This window comes from Camelus dromedarius, chromosome 2, assembly GCF_036321535.1.
Source record: "Camelus dromedarius isolate mCamDro1 chromosome 2, mCamDro1.pat, whole genome shotgun sequence".
Lineage (NCBI taxonomy): Eukaryota > Metazoa > Chordata > Mammalia > Artiodactyla > Camelidae > Camelus > Camelus dromedarius.
This window is the reverse complement of record NC_087437.1, coordinates 53,145,617-53,162,538: the sequence shown is the minus strand read 5'-3', so window position 1 is coordinate 53,162,538 and position 16,922 is coordinate 53,145,617. Positions and strand designations below refer to the sequence as shown.

General features: G+C 45.0%; 1 protein-coding gene across 14 annotated transcripts in view; it reads left to right on the top strand.

Moving 5' to 3' along the window:
• Window positions 1–4,609: 4,609 nt before the first annotated feature.
• The window catches only part of DGKG (diacylglycerol kinase gamma), a 191,323-nt gene continuing 179,010 nt past the window's right edge, over window positions 4,610–16,922 (top strand). For 4 of the 14 annotated variants that reach the window (XR_010383835.1, XR_010383840.1, XM_064493584.1 and 1 more), the window contains exon 1: window positions 4,611–4,942. The gene's annotated coding sequence lies outside the window, so the exon portion shown is untranslated. Of the gene's footprint in view, window positions 4,943–16,922 lie in introns of all 14 variants that reach the window. The other 10 variants (XR_010383834.1, XM_064493580.1, XM_064493577.1 and 7 more) reach the window with 3 other exon arrangements.

Genomic DNA, 16,922 nt, shown 5'->3' with positions numbered 1-16,922 from the left:
TCAAAGTTCCTGAGAAATCCACTGTGACATTGCAGAATTCTAGGCTGAGGGGAGATTTGCAGCCTATTAGTCAAAAGTCCTAAAGTTCACCAGCTCCTCTTTTAAGTTTTCTTGTTAAAATGTTACTTACTATCCTTAGGAGAGAGAAGACAGTTGCTGACCTGAATCATTGCTTCCTAGGAAGCAGACAAGTGAGTCAGTAATATAACTGGGCTTTTTTTTTTTTTTTAACAGACTATCTTAGGGGAACAGATTATCTTTAATAACTATTTTTCACATACCAATTCTAAATATACAAAGCCTTTCACATACGCTTCTTCATTTAATCATAACCCTATCCAGTGGTGAAGGTATTGCTGGTTCCACTTCACAGAAGAGGAAACTGAGGTTTAGGGACACAGACTCAGGCCTTCCAACTCCATCTAAATGGTCTATTTATTACTCTTAACCTCACGGCTTTGTTTTTGTGCTTTTCTCCCAAGCTTATCAGCTGTTACTGCGGTTATTTTTCAAGCTAGCCTGTGGAGGCATTCCACCTTGGTGATGGAGCAATATTTAAAAGTTGTTCAGTTTAACAGAGTACTTAACAGAGTAGCACAGCCAGTAAGAGCTGTAGAGACCATTTCCAACCTCCTTATTTTACCAATAAGAAAACTGAGACCCATAGTTGGACCTACATTCCTAAGGCTGGATCCACAAATCCTGTTTGTGGCAAAACTGTGACCAGGAGCCGAGCCTCATGGTTCTTCTGTCCCACCACCTACAGTGTCACAATATCTCTCAAGCACAATCTTCACAATCAAAGCAAAGAGGAAAGCTAAAGTCAGGATTTGGCTAATATCCGTTCCATCCTGTACTTGTTTGATACAATGGAAAGATCCTATTAATTACACAATCGTGAAATATTAGGTGGAATTCAGCTTGGAGGTAAGTGTAATTTTTTGGTTTTGTAGGTAAGAAAAGTGAGGCCCAGAAAAATTAAGCAAACTGAGCACCCCCAAGCAGGAACTTGAACCCAGGTCTTCTGGTCCCTAGTCACTGACCCCCCACCTCCATGACCTCCACCGTGTGCAGTGTCACGTGCTGTTCACCCAACTTGTCAGAGACAGTCTGACTTAAAAATTTCCAGACACCGGTACCTGACTCAGCCCAGCTTTGCCTTGGCAATAGAGAGCAGGCATCAGCTGCCGGCTCGGATGATGTGTTCCCAGAGCAACATGGCAAGTGTGAGCTGCCAACATTGAAGTCTCAGGGAATGTAAAGTGTTGAGCCAGTTAAACATCCAAAAATGCCCAGTCTCTCAGAAACAAGGGTGACTCATTGGAGTGCTTGGCCACGACTGGGAACTGCATTAGAGGGGCCACGGGGGCTAAAACCTACGCTCAGAAGCCTCCTGCTGCCCTGCCTCTGACCTGCCTCTGACCCTTTGCTCACAGCTCTCCTCTCCAACCCACAGCCAACACTCACTTTACTGGGAAAGCCAGGCCTCCCACTCCCTGAAACCTTTCTTGATGCTTTAAACCTGGAGGAGTTCTCCCTTCTCTTGCCCTGAGAATCTGCTCTATACAATTTGGCACTTAATTTTATACTGTCTTTTATTGCTTCTTAATCGTTTTGAGTGTTTGTTTTATAGCCAGTGTGGACTGCAAATGCTCCAAGGGGAGGAAGCTTCCTCCTCTGTACCCTAGAGCACATCTCTGAGTGTCACCCAAGAGCAGAGACGTGCTCAGACTCACAGCTACTCCTGACTTCAAGACTCCACTCTACCCTGCATTTGCACATACAACAAATGCTCAATAAATCCTAATTCGTTTCACTGAGGCTTCAGCCTTAAAGACAGAGTTCAGCAGCCAGAGCCTCCAGCAGCCCACGCTAAGCCTCTGTACAAATTAGAGTCAAGGCAGGCGATGCGGCTCAGCCAGGCTGCAAGGCTGGATCAGTAGAGCCCGGACTTCAGCCCCTTGCTGGGCGCCCTGTGCAGTGAGCCACCTGCACCTCTGGGCTCTGGTTCTTCAAAGGGGCAGCAATATGATGTCTCTGCCACCTGACCCTCCCATTCTGACAGGAAGCCCTTACTTGGGAAAGCTGGCAGCACAGGCCCGTCTTGTGTCAAACCAGACAAGAACAACGAAAAGGGCAAATCTTCCAGAGCATCTCAATATGCATAGCCTGAAGTCTGCGTTGCTGGCAGGGCACTTGGGGACCCTCTGCAATAGGGTCCCAACTTCCTTTCTTCTACTGAAGGCCCAGAACTCACCATGAGTTGTCCTCTTTCTGTGCTTTTGCTTTCCCTCAGCCTTGATCGCCTTCTTCTTGCTGATCTGTGTGTCAGATCCCATCCCAAACTTTACCTCCTCCGGATATCTCAATTCACATAACTCTTCTTTTTGGTGCTTCTTTCCACTTGCAGCCCTCCCTGCCTTCCGCATGGCTTGAACCTCTATTACAACCCTTTTCCCACATGTTATCTGTGTGTAACTCGGTGGCCAGCTGTCTTCAAGCTCTTCCCCTCAAACCAAACCACTGCCCCTACAGGCTTCTCTGTACTCACCCTACATCATCAACCCAGATGCTGAACTCAGCACCACCCTGAGTTCCCCAAAGGAACCCACTCACAAACAAATTGGGGAACAACTGCCCTTACAAATGATTTATTTCACAGGAAGGGTAGAGAGCAAGGACTTCATAGGGTACCTCCCCCTTCCCCTCCCCCAGCAAACTATTTACTGATCTTTGCAAGCACTCCTGTTCTCCAAATCCTTACTTGGCAGCTCTGTTCTGGGAGTTTCTCTCTCATTACTCTTCCTCAACACACTCCTGGCCAAGTCGAGTCTCTGCATTCTATCTCTGCATGTCTTCCCCATTCCTCCCACCCAATGTATTTCCTTCCAGCTCAAGTAGGCAGAAAAACTTAGTATCGCCCCAATCCCTACCTGCAGGCATGCATCCCCAAATCCATCACTACTCTCAGCCAAATATAAGCACTCTCTCAGTTTCCCCTTCTTTGGAAGGAATCCAGGATTAGACAGAACAAGAATATCTTCTTATGATATGTATGTGAGTGTGTTTTCCTCCACAGAGAATAGAGTTCAGAAGGCAAGGATTTTGTCTTCCACATTCACCCAACCTAGCAAAGTGAGCCTGAGACCAGCCTTCTCCTCTACTAGGGACAGGGACAGTTCTCAGCCCCATCTATCTCTTGGTTCCTCTTCCTTGCCAAGTAAGGTCCAGCACTAGAGTTAGGGAAAAGTGCCTGAAAGACCCAGCAGGAGCTTAATAGATAGCCGCGAAATGAATGAGTCATTGAGTGAAAGGGAAACAAGAAAAGATAAAAGAATTTTGAGAGCACCCTCACCAGGATTATTTCAGTCTAGCTGAAGGGAGCTTTGAGAACCAAGCCAGTGTGAGAGATGCCAGGTGAGTGGTATAATGAAGTGTGAACATAAGGTTCTGGTAGTGGCTCTGCCTTCAATGCCATGTGGAACCTTGGGGGAAATCTCCGAGCCTCAGTTCCTCATACACCCCATCAGCCTGCCTGCAGATGGCCCAATATGGACACTGATCATCAGGTTCCTCAGAGCTTTTGACATTCATGTTTGAGGCTTCTTCCCCAAGTGCCCAGACACCCAGAGCCCCCTGGTGCCTCTGCATCTGCAGAAAGTTTTTCTTGGCTACAGTCCTGACCCGAAGACCTTCAGTGCCTGCTGGCAGAAAAGAACTCTCAGTTGTGGAAACTGGTAAACTCTACATATTTTACAGATGAGCCCAAACTCCTGATGACTCTAAATGTGGTGTGAAATGAACAGAAGTCACCGTACTGGTGTGACATGCCTGAGATAGTGTGGTCACCACCACCGCCACCCCATGCAGACACACACGTCATGGAAAGGAAGTGCCTTGGCCAATGTTGGCCCTCATCCCTTATCCCTCACTCCCAGGCCTTTTTCTGTGCTTTTCCGAATTTTTAAGGTAAGAAGTGCTCTATTTGCTGTGCAGGAAAATAGCCCATTGTCATCTAAAAGCAAAGGATACAGGGAATTATTGTTCAGTCTTGAGACCTGATTCAGCAACCAGAGCCCAGCTCTGGCTGGCTGCGACGGTCCCCACTATACCCGCAGAGGGAAAAATCTTTTCAGATTGAACAGCCACCAATCTCCTGCCACCGAAATGTGCCCCTGGGCAGGGGCAGTGATTTGGGCACTCGAGAAAACGCCCAAGTGCCTAGGTAACGGAGAGAACTGGCTGATTTTATTTGTCTTTGACTTGGTGGAGATAGTGAGGCAGCCTAGACATTGAGATGTGAGTATTTTATCTGTCAAACAATTATTCCCTGTCCTCTGAGTCAGCTGGTCTCTAGCACCCTGCAAAGCCCACCACTGTTGCATCTTCTCCGAACCCCTCAGCCTCTAACTCCTCCTCTCAAACCCAAGCCCTAACAGTGAGAAGTGCCCGAACGACCAAACTAGTCCGGGTTCGCTGCGAGCCCACCGCATTTATGCGCGTGCGGGGGTGTGTGCACGCGCGCGCGGGTGTGTGGCGGGTGTGCGAGCGCGCGCGCGCGCGCGGGTGTGTGGCGGGGGCGGGCTCTGCGCCCGGGGGCAGGGCTCCGCGTGAGAGTGGCAGCTGGACTTGCCCGCTGCGAGGGGCAGGGCGCCGCAGTGCCGTAGTAGTGAGCAGCCGAGGCGCACCTCTTGGGAGTCGCGGGTACTGGGGCCGGCAGAGACCCCCGGCGCTGCCTAACCCCAACCGGGCAGCCCGAGCTCCGTGGCACCCAGTCGCGCTCCATCCCCCTCCCCAGGAGGGCTGCGCGGGCGGGAAGACGCCCAGACGCCAGCTTCGGTCCCCTTTCAGCCTCTCGGTTCCTCTTTCCACCCAAGTAAGGGAATAAGCCCCGAGGAAGGAGCGCTCCGCAGAATCGCGCAACCAAGTGTTGCATGCTGAGGTAAGACCGTGGCCGGCGCAGCGGAGGGGGTTCGGGCTGGGGGCGCGAGCTGCAGCAACTTGGAAAAGGAGGGCAAAGCCGGAGCCAGTTCCGCGGCCAGGGGCAGGAGCTGCAGCCGAGGCCACGGCACCCACCCTGACGGTGCCACCTGCCGCACAGCCCTGCAGGAGATGCCCCGCTGGCAGGGTGAGGGCACGGGCAGCTGCCGGGGTGGGGCACCGACTTCCTCTTCTATTCGGAAGACCTTACGAACCTCAAAGGTGTGCGGGCGGGAGGCGGCTTGGCTCCAGGCAGTTTGCTGAAGCAACTGGTCAGTCGACCCTTCTAGACTTACCTTTGGTATCCAGTTCGCGCTCCAGGGTGTACAGGGAGGCAAAGAGCGGGGACACTTTTCCTAACATCTGGCCGCCAAAGCCTCTGACCGTCCCGCAGGGTTCCAGGACTTTGGGGGACTCCACAAAGCCCCTGGGCTAGGGGAGCACAACGGGAAGCTGAAGAGAACGCGGAGACCTTGAGAGATATACGCTACGGAAGGAGAGGAGGGTCAAGGAGGGAACGTCCGGCTGACCTGTTTAGTCTAGGAGTCACAAGATGTGTGTTCGTGTGCGTGTGTTTGTGTCTTGAGAGGCGTGCATCTAGTATCACCTGTGGGGCTTTTCAAAACTCCACCAGTCCGCTCACCCTGTATATTCGAGATTTTCTTTCTCTGGACGAGTGGACTAGAATTTGGGGAGGGGGCTGAGGAGTTCGAAAAAGCCCTACAAGTGATTCTGATGCGCAGCCCCCATCCCCGCCATCACTGCAGAGGAAAGCACGGGACAGGAACGAAGAGGCAGCTCCCAGGTGTGACGATCCAGATACCGAACTCAGAGTGACCGACGAGACCCTCCCGCACCCTCCCTCTTTACCCGGGGCGAGGCAGGAGGGTCTGCGGCAGCGCAAGGTGATTTGTGGCTGCGCCGCAGTGGCGCGCGGGAGAACTACGAACCCGCGGGCACGCTCGCAGGCCGGCGCGGGGCGGTTGTCTCCTCTGGCTTCATTAGCATACGATGACCTCGCTGTCCCGAGGAGGGCATAGGAGGGCTGTTTATCATTCTTTCATTGTGGGACTTTGGGGACTCACCTTAGTTCTGGAGGTGCGGACCAGGGGGAGTCACTGATGAGGAGCATCGGTCAGGACACAGGGCTGGGAACTGCCCCTCTGGTTCAAAAGAGGGAAACGACTTCATTATTTCAGTGCCTGGGATTCTTTGTCTAAAATACGGCCCACACAGAGCCACTTGCTAGAGCACAGGGTACCCGTCGTTGTCAACGAAGGGTTTTAGATCACAGGGGACAAATGTCTTGACTGATCACACACACACCCTACCTTTGTGCTTTATGCCCCTCTCATTCCAGGGATATGTCCTTATGTGGAAACGGACTTAGTCGTTGGTCTTGTCAAAAAGGGCTGTATTTGTCAGAGAGTCCTTTCCGAAGGTGAATTATACTCATTAAATAAAGAGGCAGCCAGAAAGCTAACTTACGTGTGGTACTTCTCCTATACGTCTTTTCTTTACCAATCACCCTTGAAGTTTATGCATAACATTGTAGGCTTTTTTTTCCTGGTAGGGGTCTGTGGGTGGGAAGCAAGTAGATGAGTCTTTCCCATCTTAAAATTTCATGTCATGTTTGGTTCAGATCAACCAGGATATGGGCAGAAAATGATAAACATCAGAGTGTCTTGGAATCTAGACTTTCAGAGATAGAGGAAACCGCTAAGGACATCTGTTCCAACTCCCCCTCAAATCTCCGTAGTACCTTCAACAGGTGGGAGGGGGGATCCTGTCAACCTTGTACCCCCAGAGGTCCCAGGTGTGCACGCCTTAGGCTCTGCCAGGGGAAGTACCCTTAACGCAGCAGCTCTTCCCTCTACTGCCCATCCCTGGAGGGGAGGCTGCCCCTATCTCCTTCCCTGGAAGGGAAGTACTGTTTTTTGTTGTGGTAAAACTCTTTCTCAAAAAAGAAAAAATCTTACTGTATTATTACATCATTATGATATGCTTTTTTATTATAAAAGTAATTCATGTTAAATGCAGAATATTTGGGAAATTGAAAAGTGTGCAAAGAATCAAGCAGACCACCCAAAATTCCACCACTCAGATTCCACACGGCTAATATATTAGAATAGTTCCTTTCCATCTATTTTTATGCCTTGAAATTGTATAGTCCTTAGAGAACCAACATTTGCTGGGTACCTAATGTACCTTGAATGTGTTAAGTATTTTATATTCAGTGTCGTTTAATTCTCAGAAGTCCTGAGGCAAGTATTAGCGTCACAGAGTTCAGGGGACTTGTCCAAGTCACACACCTGTAAGTGGCCAAGTCAGGATTCAAACCCAGGCTGTCCAACAACTGGGTGGTTGCTTCACCTCGGTAGCTGTTGCTTCTCTGCTTTTCCCCTAAGTAGTATCATAGTGAAAGTCCTTCATGGACATCATTTTCATGGCTGCCTATTATTACATTGTTGGTCATTTAAGTTGATTTCTGTGTTTAGCAACTACACGTAACTCTGAACAACATCCCTGGGCAAAGTCTTTCTGCACACATTTCCAAATACTTCCTTTGGATAGATTCCCAGAAGTAGAATCACTGGGCCAAGGGGCATGAATGTTTTAAGGCTCCTGATGTATATGACAAGCAGGTTTTGGAAAAAGATACACCAATTTCCACTTCCATCCCCTCCAGATAGTTCTGCCACAGTCAAAGCAGGTGACTTCTGGGAACTCAAATACATCAGGGCCTCACATGACCAAGCCAGACCACATAAGCATCCCTCTGGCTTCATGGGAGGCAGAATCACACACATCACCCTGCTGTATACACACAAGTGTGATTATGAAACCCATACAAATATAAGGCTATACCTATTTTTATCTGTGCAAGTATCAATTGCAGAATTCTCTGGCTTGTGTAAAATATATACATGGCATAACATTCCACTTCTCCACACAAATAATTAGAACAGCCTGCACCCCTATGAAGGTGCATCACCATCAGGCCAAATTCAGCCAGCCCAGCCAATCACATAGTGGCCATTTTCACAGAGCTGTTTGTTTACACCAAGTATCAGAATCCCACATCCAAACCACAGCGGGAATTGATGTCACTTTGTATGAAACAGAGTTCACTTGCCCAACTCCCCGTCACTCGTGGTTAGTGATGGCAAGTCACACAATAAAAAACAAGGTTATACACATCATTGAAAAAATGTCATCAGGTGAAGAAAATGTGGCCATAGAAGACAAACTGCATTAGGCAATACAAAAAGACACAAAGGTGACATTTTCAACGAAAACTAATTGGTCCTAGCTATGAGTTTTCCCTAGGGCTGTTTTTGCCCCATAGCCACCTCTGCCAGCAGCAGCGGGCTTAGTAGCCTTGGAATATAGTCCATTGTTGTAAAGAGGAATACATACCAATTGAGCCACCACTATGAGATCTACTTATTTAAGACTCGGCTCAGGTCTTAAAACATCCTTCTGGGAAGCCTTCCACAACTGCTATTCTGGGTTAGAGCCCTCTCTGCTGGACTCATTGCACCTGTGTATACACTTAGCTCCCTATGGTGAAATCACTTACCTGCACACCCCCCACTAAACTGAGAATTCCCTGAAGGTACAGCTAGCCCCGCACACCTAGCACCAAGCTAGTACTTACGCAGAGTAAACAATCCAGTGCAATAAATGGACAAATAAGAATTTTCCAGGTACTTTATGTGCATTTCTCTTTCAAGCGCACCTTTATTCTGCTCACATTGGTCAGTCTCAGAAATGCACCTGAAAGCTGTGTATTTCCACATGTGACTCCTTCCATTTTCATTCAGTTCATTAAAATTAAATTTAAAATTTCAGTTTCTCAGTCACACTAGTCACATTTCTAGTGCTTAAATGCCACATATGACTGCCATATTAGAGAATGCACATATAGAACATTTCCCTCATTGCAGAAAGTTCAACTGGACAGTGCTGGTTAGATTGGAAGCTTGGTGCTGGCAGGGGTGTGAATTTGTTTTCCACCATATCCCCTGCAACCAGCATAGTGACTGGCCAGAGGAGGACAAAGGGGGGGAAAGGAGGAACGGTGGTAGTAAATGTAGCAGGAGCACTACCATTTATTGGACACCTGCTCTGTGCCCCACATTGTGTTATATTTTGTACATGCATTGTCTTCGTATTCACATCACTACAAGCCTGATAGTAACCTTACTTCGCAAACAGGGAAACTGAGTTCAGAAAGTTTAAGTGGTCACAAAGCTAGTAGTAGAGAGGCTGAATTTTAACTCAGTCCCCTATGATTTCAAAGCCAATTTTCTTAGGCTTTTTACTTTACTGCCTCATTAAATGTCATCTGTGGTAACAGATGTGAATTGTCATCCTCTTGGCTTCCCAGGAAGTCAGAGAAAGGGTACTTCTGAAGGCTTCCCAAGGGAAATACTGGTGTAATTTGCAAATGGTAATGGCATTTCAAGAATGTAAAATTTTGCATGGAGGCTCCAGAGGGTTTGTCCCTGGATAGGTGAGGTAGGGACAGTGTGACCTGATCAGAGGGACAAAACCTGGGAGAGCAGGCCAGCCAACCGCCACCACCCATGCTCCTCCTCAGGGAGGCCTGTTGTCAGCCCTGGAGGGAGAGAAATGCTGGCTTGATTAGGATCCCACAGCCAGTTATTGGCATAAACTGCCTCTTAACTCCCTGGCCAGTGCTCCTCCCACTGTTCCATCCTGCCCCATAGGCCTCTGGCTCCAGCATCCTCACTATCAGTATCACTCTTGCCCCAGTTTTGTCTAATTTCTTTATTCTTAATGAATAGAATACAGAATTTCAAGGGAGGCTTAATCAAGTACCAAGCAGAGTGAGATTATCACTCCCTTCATTCTACATCTCCTATTTCTGTCAAAACTCTGTAAGGCTGAATTAGGCATCTATACTAGTAACATCTGTTGAGTTTAGTATCAGCTGAAAAAACCCCACGTCTCTCTTAAACTTGCTCTTGAACTGTATCTCCCGCCCTCACGCCCCCACACCTGCCATACATGTATACATGCTACCTGGGACCCAAATACAGAGCCCTTGCATTTATCCCCAGTTTTATCATGTTTAATTCAGTCTATCTTGCCAACTTGCTCAGATATTTCTGGCTTTGGTTCTGTCATCCAGTATTAATACTGTCCCTTCCAGCTGGTTTCCTGATCTGATGAGTATGACCTCTTCAACTAAGTCATCAAAAAGATGATGAACATGACAGCGTTCTGAGGCATCCCACTATATGTTCCTGAGAGATAGATGTTAATTCAATAAATAAACAGCACTTATTAAGAACGTTTGTTCAACTTACTGTACCTATCAGTATACATTTCTTCATTTTTTTCCAAAGATTATCAGAGGAATCTTATCAAGGGTCTCGATAAAGTCCAGATACTCTCCATCACTGGTATTTCCCTGATCTGCCTGCCTGGTAACTTTGTCAAAGAGGCAATTTTGTTACTCTGACGTAAACCACTAGCAGTTAACTCGTGTTGGTTCCTTGAGATCACAATTCCAGTCCTAAAAGCTCATTCCATATCTTGTTCCACAATGTCTCCTGGGATTAATATCAACCCCTTAAGAAATTTTCACAAGTTACTTTTCCATTTTAAAAAGTAGAATTGTATTTGCCATGAGGGTGATGGTGGTGGTGGTGGTGGTAGTGATGGTGATGGTGATGACAGTGATGATGATAGTGGTAGTTGGTGATGATGGTAATGGTAGTTCACGGTAATGGTGGTTGGTGGTGGTGGCTTCCTTACTCTATGATTCTGAACACATTAAGGAGACTGGTCTAGTGCTCTCAACTGCATGTTGTCTTAGCACCCTGGGATATTATTCAGTTAGGCAAAAAGATTGTATTAATTTAAGGCAGATCTCAGAGTCTCTAGCATCATTGAAAATGAGATCAGAGAAGGTACCAAGAAAGCATTTGTTCCCAGGCTTCTCCATCTAAAGTGGAAGTGTCCTGTGTGGGGTCGCACATCCAGGACAGTCACCAAGGTGTCACCACTCTTCCCTAGTGCTTTCTCCAGGGACTTCTCCTTCTTTCCATCTTCAATTCTAGCCTAAGGCTTTGTTTCCTGCAGAAATGTCCATTTGTTCCCTTGGAATTAGCCTCTTAATCATTGATGTCTCAGTAAGAATTAAAGATTCTTTCCTGGTATTATGACTTAAAAGGAGAAAGGAGGAGCAAACTTATTTTCCAAGTGGAAAATGGAGACAAAAATTCTCCATGACAGGACAGGTGCACAGAGAGAAAAGGTCAAAGTAAGAAAAGACTCTTCTTTTTTAATAATAAAAATCACAATAATAATAACTGTCCTTTACACATGTGCCACACTTGGAAGATAGCAGTGTATTCATATCCATGATCTCTCCTGACTCTAATCATAGGCGTGAGGCAGGGAGCATGGATGTTACCGGCCTGATGTGGCTAGTGTGGTTTCACCAGTGTGATTTCACCAAACAGAGGCCCTAAAAAGTAAGAGTCTGCTGTGGCAAGAAAAGGGAAGAAAGATAAAACTCAGTGGCCATGCAGCAGCTGACAAATCCTGGATCTGCCTGCCCAGCTAACCATTTGGGCCCGTCACTCCTTTCAGTGTGGTCTGCATGGAGTTTTCTCCTTGCTTACAGCATAAACAGTGCCATCTACACAGGAACCAAGTTTTCACCTTCCTATTGGCTGATCTGGTGTGAAAGTACCAAGTGGCCAGAGGTCGGTAATGCCACTTTTACACTTAGATGCTGAAACTGTTGAAATATTTTGACCCCAGAGTTTTCATTCCTTGCCGAATTTCTTCACCTCTCTGCTCTGGGACAGCTGCCTACAGCACTTTACCAGCTGCCTTGGTGTCTCTGCTTTTCAGTTAATGCGAAAGAGCTGGAGAAATCTCTCTTAATCCCCCAGAGAGCCAGAGTGTTCCTTCCAGCATCCTTGACAACCACACAAAACGGGTGCTATCATCTGATGCCCCATCCCAAGTTCTCATCAATAAGGATGTCCTTGCTCCCCAGAACCTGACCCCAGGACACCCACTGATAGAAATTAGTCCTGCCCTTCTCTCATGCCAGGATGTCCAGCAGGCTTTGATCACAACATGATCTTTCCTGACAGTAGAAAGCCAGTAGCCATATGTTTCTATAAACGGGGGAAATTCCTGCTCTGCCCCAAAGTCCTCACTGTTCCTAATCCTTAAATCATGCAAATCTTGGCAAACACATTTCTGAGTAGATTCACTCAATCATCTGGCCAGCGTTTAATCGACAAATATGTATTGAGCACCCTCTCTGTGCTAGGCATAGGCTAGTTTCTGGGGATAGGACCACCTGGGTTTCCAGGAGCTAGGTGGAACCAGGTAGAACAGAGCCAGAAACAGAGACCATGCAGCATTGTCTTTAGATGAGCATCAGGGCAGGGTCACCTCCCCAGCCTAGGAAGGGATTGGACCAAGGAGGTCAGTTAATGCTCTCTGAAGCAGATGGGCTTCAGCTAAAATTGAAGGGATGGCTAGAGGTTAAGTGAAGAAGTGAGTGTGGGTAACCCATTCTAGGTAGAGGGAACAGTATAAGCAAGGGCTCAGAGGCAGTTCTTGTCTACAGTGTTGCTGGAGCAAAAAACCACGTTAAGAAGTGATATGAGATGAGTCTGGAGATGTGGACAGGAGGGTCTTGTCTGCCAAGTTAAAGAATGTCTTATAGACAGTTAAGGGAGCACTGAGAAATTTTAAATGGGAACTGACGTGGTCAGATTTTAACCTTAACGCAATCCCTCTAGCTGCGGTGTTGGGGGCGGAGGAGACAGGAAGCAGGGCTGCCACCTGGGAGGCTTTTGTGGGAAGTTAGGTAACACACGGGCTGAACAAGGTAGTACAGATGGAGGGAGAGACAGAATCAGGAAAAAGCTGATAAGCAAGTGGGTGTGAAAGGTGGCGAGGGAGGCAGAGGAGCCTGGGGCAGTTCCCAAGCTTCTACCTTACATATCTGGGAGGATAGTGGTTCCATTGGCCACTTGATCCAGGATCAAGGGACAGGAGCAAGAGCAGGGTTATTAATGAGTTCAGTCTGAGACATGCTGAATTTGAAGTGTCAGTGAGAGGTCCAGATGGAGATGTCATTGACAGAAGAACTATGTGGCTGGAGACCCAGGCTGGGGAGGCTTGAATATAAGTGGTTGGTGAAACCACGAGAGCCGAGAGCTGATGAGATCATGGGAGAGTCAGTTTTCATTTTGTCTTGATACGTGTGTTGCCAGTATCTGAAAGATCCACGTCAAGGAGATTCATGCCTGTTTAACAAGGGGAGGAGACTTCTCATAGCATTGAAGCTGTACTGGTAGCCATCTGCTGACCCAGCTGGGTCAGTGTCCACCTCTGCCAGGTGAATGGTCAAATATAGGAGTTTTTACAGAAATTCTTGTTTTCCTTTTCCACATTAGAACTTCACAAATTCATCAACATGGTCCTTATCTCTAGACCAGTACTTCTCAACATATCACCTACGAAACTGTGTAAACTACCAATTTTGGGTCCCTATCCGGGAGATGCTAATTTAATTGGTCTGGCGTCAGGGCTGGGCCTGGGCATTTTTTTTTTAAAGGTCCCCAAGTGACACCAGTACTCAGCAGAGTTAAGAACCATTGTTACACAAGAAGTTCCCTCAGTGATTTCTCAAATTACAGGGTTTTTAATTCCTTACCTCCTCTGGCAAATCTCCTATGACTCCATTACAATTTCTCTAAAAACTGCTTTAACGTGACAGAACCTACACTGGACACTACACTCTGGCCATGGCCTTGTGCACACTGTCCCAGTCTTTGTATTCAACAGATATTTCTCCTTCGTGCCTGCAAGGCTCATGGGAAACTTTGTCAAATATCCTGTGTTTACAACCTCTGTCTGTCACATTCTCTGAGTTACATAACTAACATATCCTTCAAAAAGACTTAAAAATCACCTGCTATGACTTCTGAGTGAACCTTAGTTAGTTCAAAGGGATCATTGCTTTTCTTTTTTGTTTGTTAGTTTTTTTGTTTGTTTTTGTTTTTTGACTTTTTTTTTAATTGAAGTATAGTTGACATACAGTGTTCGTTTCAGGTGTACAGCATAGCGATTCAGCTTTTGTATATACATTACAAATTGATCACTACGGTAAGTCTAGTCATCACCCGTCACCACGATGAGTTGTTGCAATATTACCAGCTAGATTCGCCCTGCTGTTCATTCCATCCCTGTGATTTATTTATTTTATACCTGGCAGTTTGTATCTTTTAATTCCCTTCACCTATTTTGCCCATCCCCCAAACCCTCCCCTCTGGTGACCACCAGTTTGTTCTCTGTATTTAGGAATCTGGTTCTGTTTTCTTCTGTTTGTTTTGTTTCTGTGGTGGATCATTGCTTTTCTAAATGCTCACAAGGCAGCACCCAGCCCAGCAGTTCTCAAATTTTCATTTACATTAGAATTGACTGGAGACTTTCCCTTCAGAGATTCTGATTCTGAGGTAGGGGCTGGAGGCCCAGACCCAGAGCGGTAGGGTGGGAGCCCAGATTTTCACCAGCATTTCTAAGTTAAGGTGGCAGGGGCTGCAAAGAATGGGAGAAAATATTTGTAAATCATATATATGAAAGGGGATTGATATTCAGCATATATAGAGAACTCGCAAAACTCAACAACAATAAAACAAACAGTTCAATTGAAAAATAAGTAAAGGATTTGAAAAACATTTCTCCAAAGAAGATAAACACATAGCTGATAAGCTTATGAAAAGATGCTCAATGTCACTAATCATTAGGATAATGCAAATCAAAATCACAATGAGACACCACTTCAAATCCATGAGGATAGCTACTATCAAAAAAACAGAAAATAATAAATCTTGCTGAGGCTATAGGGGAATTGGGACCCTTGTACACTGTTGGTGTGATTGTAAAATGGTGCAACCACTATGGAAAACAGTATCTCAGTTCCTCAAAAAATTAAAAATATAATACCATATGATCTAGCAATTCCACTTCTGGGTATATACCCAAAAGAACTGAAAGCAAGAACGTGACAAGATATTTGTAATACCCGTGAGCACAGCAGCATCATTCACAATAGCCAAAAGGGGGAAGCAACGCAAGTGTCCATCATTGACTAAGTGGGTAAACAAAATGTGAAATATGCATAAAATGAAGTATTATTCAGTGTCAAAAAGGAATGAAATTCTAACGCTACAAATGGATGACCCTTGAAAACTTTATGCTAAGTGAAATAAGCCAATCACAAAAGGCAAAATGCTGTGATCCCACTCATATGAGATATTTAGAATAGTCAAATTCATGGAGACAGAAAGTAAGATGATAGTTACCAGGGGCTGATGGGGAGGGAAGAAGGGGGTGTTATCATTTAGTGGTACAGCATTTCAGTTTTTCAAAATGAAATACATCTGTGGATGGATGGTGGTGGTTTTGAAACAACAATGTGAATATACTTAATGCCACTGAACTGTACATTTAAAAATGGTTAAAATGGTAAATTTTGTTAAGTATATTTTACCACCATTTAGAAAAGTAAATATAGGTATAGCTAAGTGACAGGGGCTGTAGGAGTGCTAGGTAGGTAGCTGATGGAAGACACATCTCAATCGCATTCCTGCCTCCTCGGACATGCGCTGGCGAGCACACATGGTCATGGGCCGTGGGGCTCACTTTCACTCAACACATGGTGGAAGTTTATGAAAACAATATTTAGTAGTTCAAAATTAGGGAGATAAGTCAGAATACAACACTAATGTCTCCCTAATAAATAAACAGTATTTTTTAAAAAGGGAGAAACCTTTTCAGAAAATCTCCAAGTTGTATTTACAGAGATTTAAGAGGATGCAGCAGGAACTATCAAAAGGGAGCAATTTGAGATTAGGAAAATTGACCTCCTTTAAAATGAAAAATATTTTACAGAGTTAAAATCATACACTGGAAACATGAACAGTAAAACAATGCAGAAAACTAAAGATGAATGTAAATTCTCACAGTACTGATAGAAAACATAAAGAAATGAAATAATGAGTGAAAAAAATGGGGGCTAGAATTCAGCACATTAAATCTAAATAGATAGCATTTTTCAGGAGAAGAGGAAATGGAAGATGAGTTATAATAAAAATATAGAAAAATATTTTCCTGTTTTCAGTTCAAAATAGTTCATTGTGTACAAGGGAAAATTAAAAGTATATTCTAGTGAAAGTCATTTATGTGAATTAAAAAAATCTGTTGCTATACAATCAGAAAAGTAATATTTTATTAAAAAAAAAAAGCATGTGCTAGACATTCTGTAACACCAGATGTCAGAAGGAAGTTGATATATGACTATAAAATTTTGAGGTAATAAGATTGTGACTCAGAAGTCTGTATTCAGCAATCTGTGAAGTAAAAGGAAATATAATCTCGGACCAAAAATGATGTACCCAGAAAACAGACCTCTGGAATCCTTTACTGAAAAAAGTATTCATCAGAATACTCTGATCAACAAGGAAATTGATGAACATTAAAATTTAGGAATGGAGAAGATGTGATAAAAGAGATATGAGGTGAAAAATGAAACCAAACATAGACTTAATGTTTAAATGTTATTAATATGGTTATGAAACAATGCAACTGTCAAAAATCATTCTAAATAAAAAGATACACAAGAAATTTAATAATAATAAAAAAAACCATAAAGAGCAGATTTCCTCATTTTGTATCATGGTTGACATTGAGTATTGTTTCATTGATGACATAGTTAAAGAAATATAAGTTTAAATAAATTTTTAAATAAGAAAGAGAGTAGATGAATATAAAACTAGAAGTGCCATGTTTAACTTCAAAATTAGGAAGAAGATTTGGAATGTTATAGCCAAGGTTAAAACCTAATACAGCAAATAGCAAGGAAACATTTT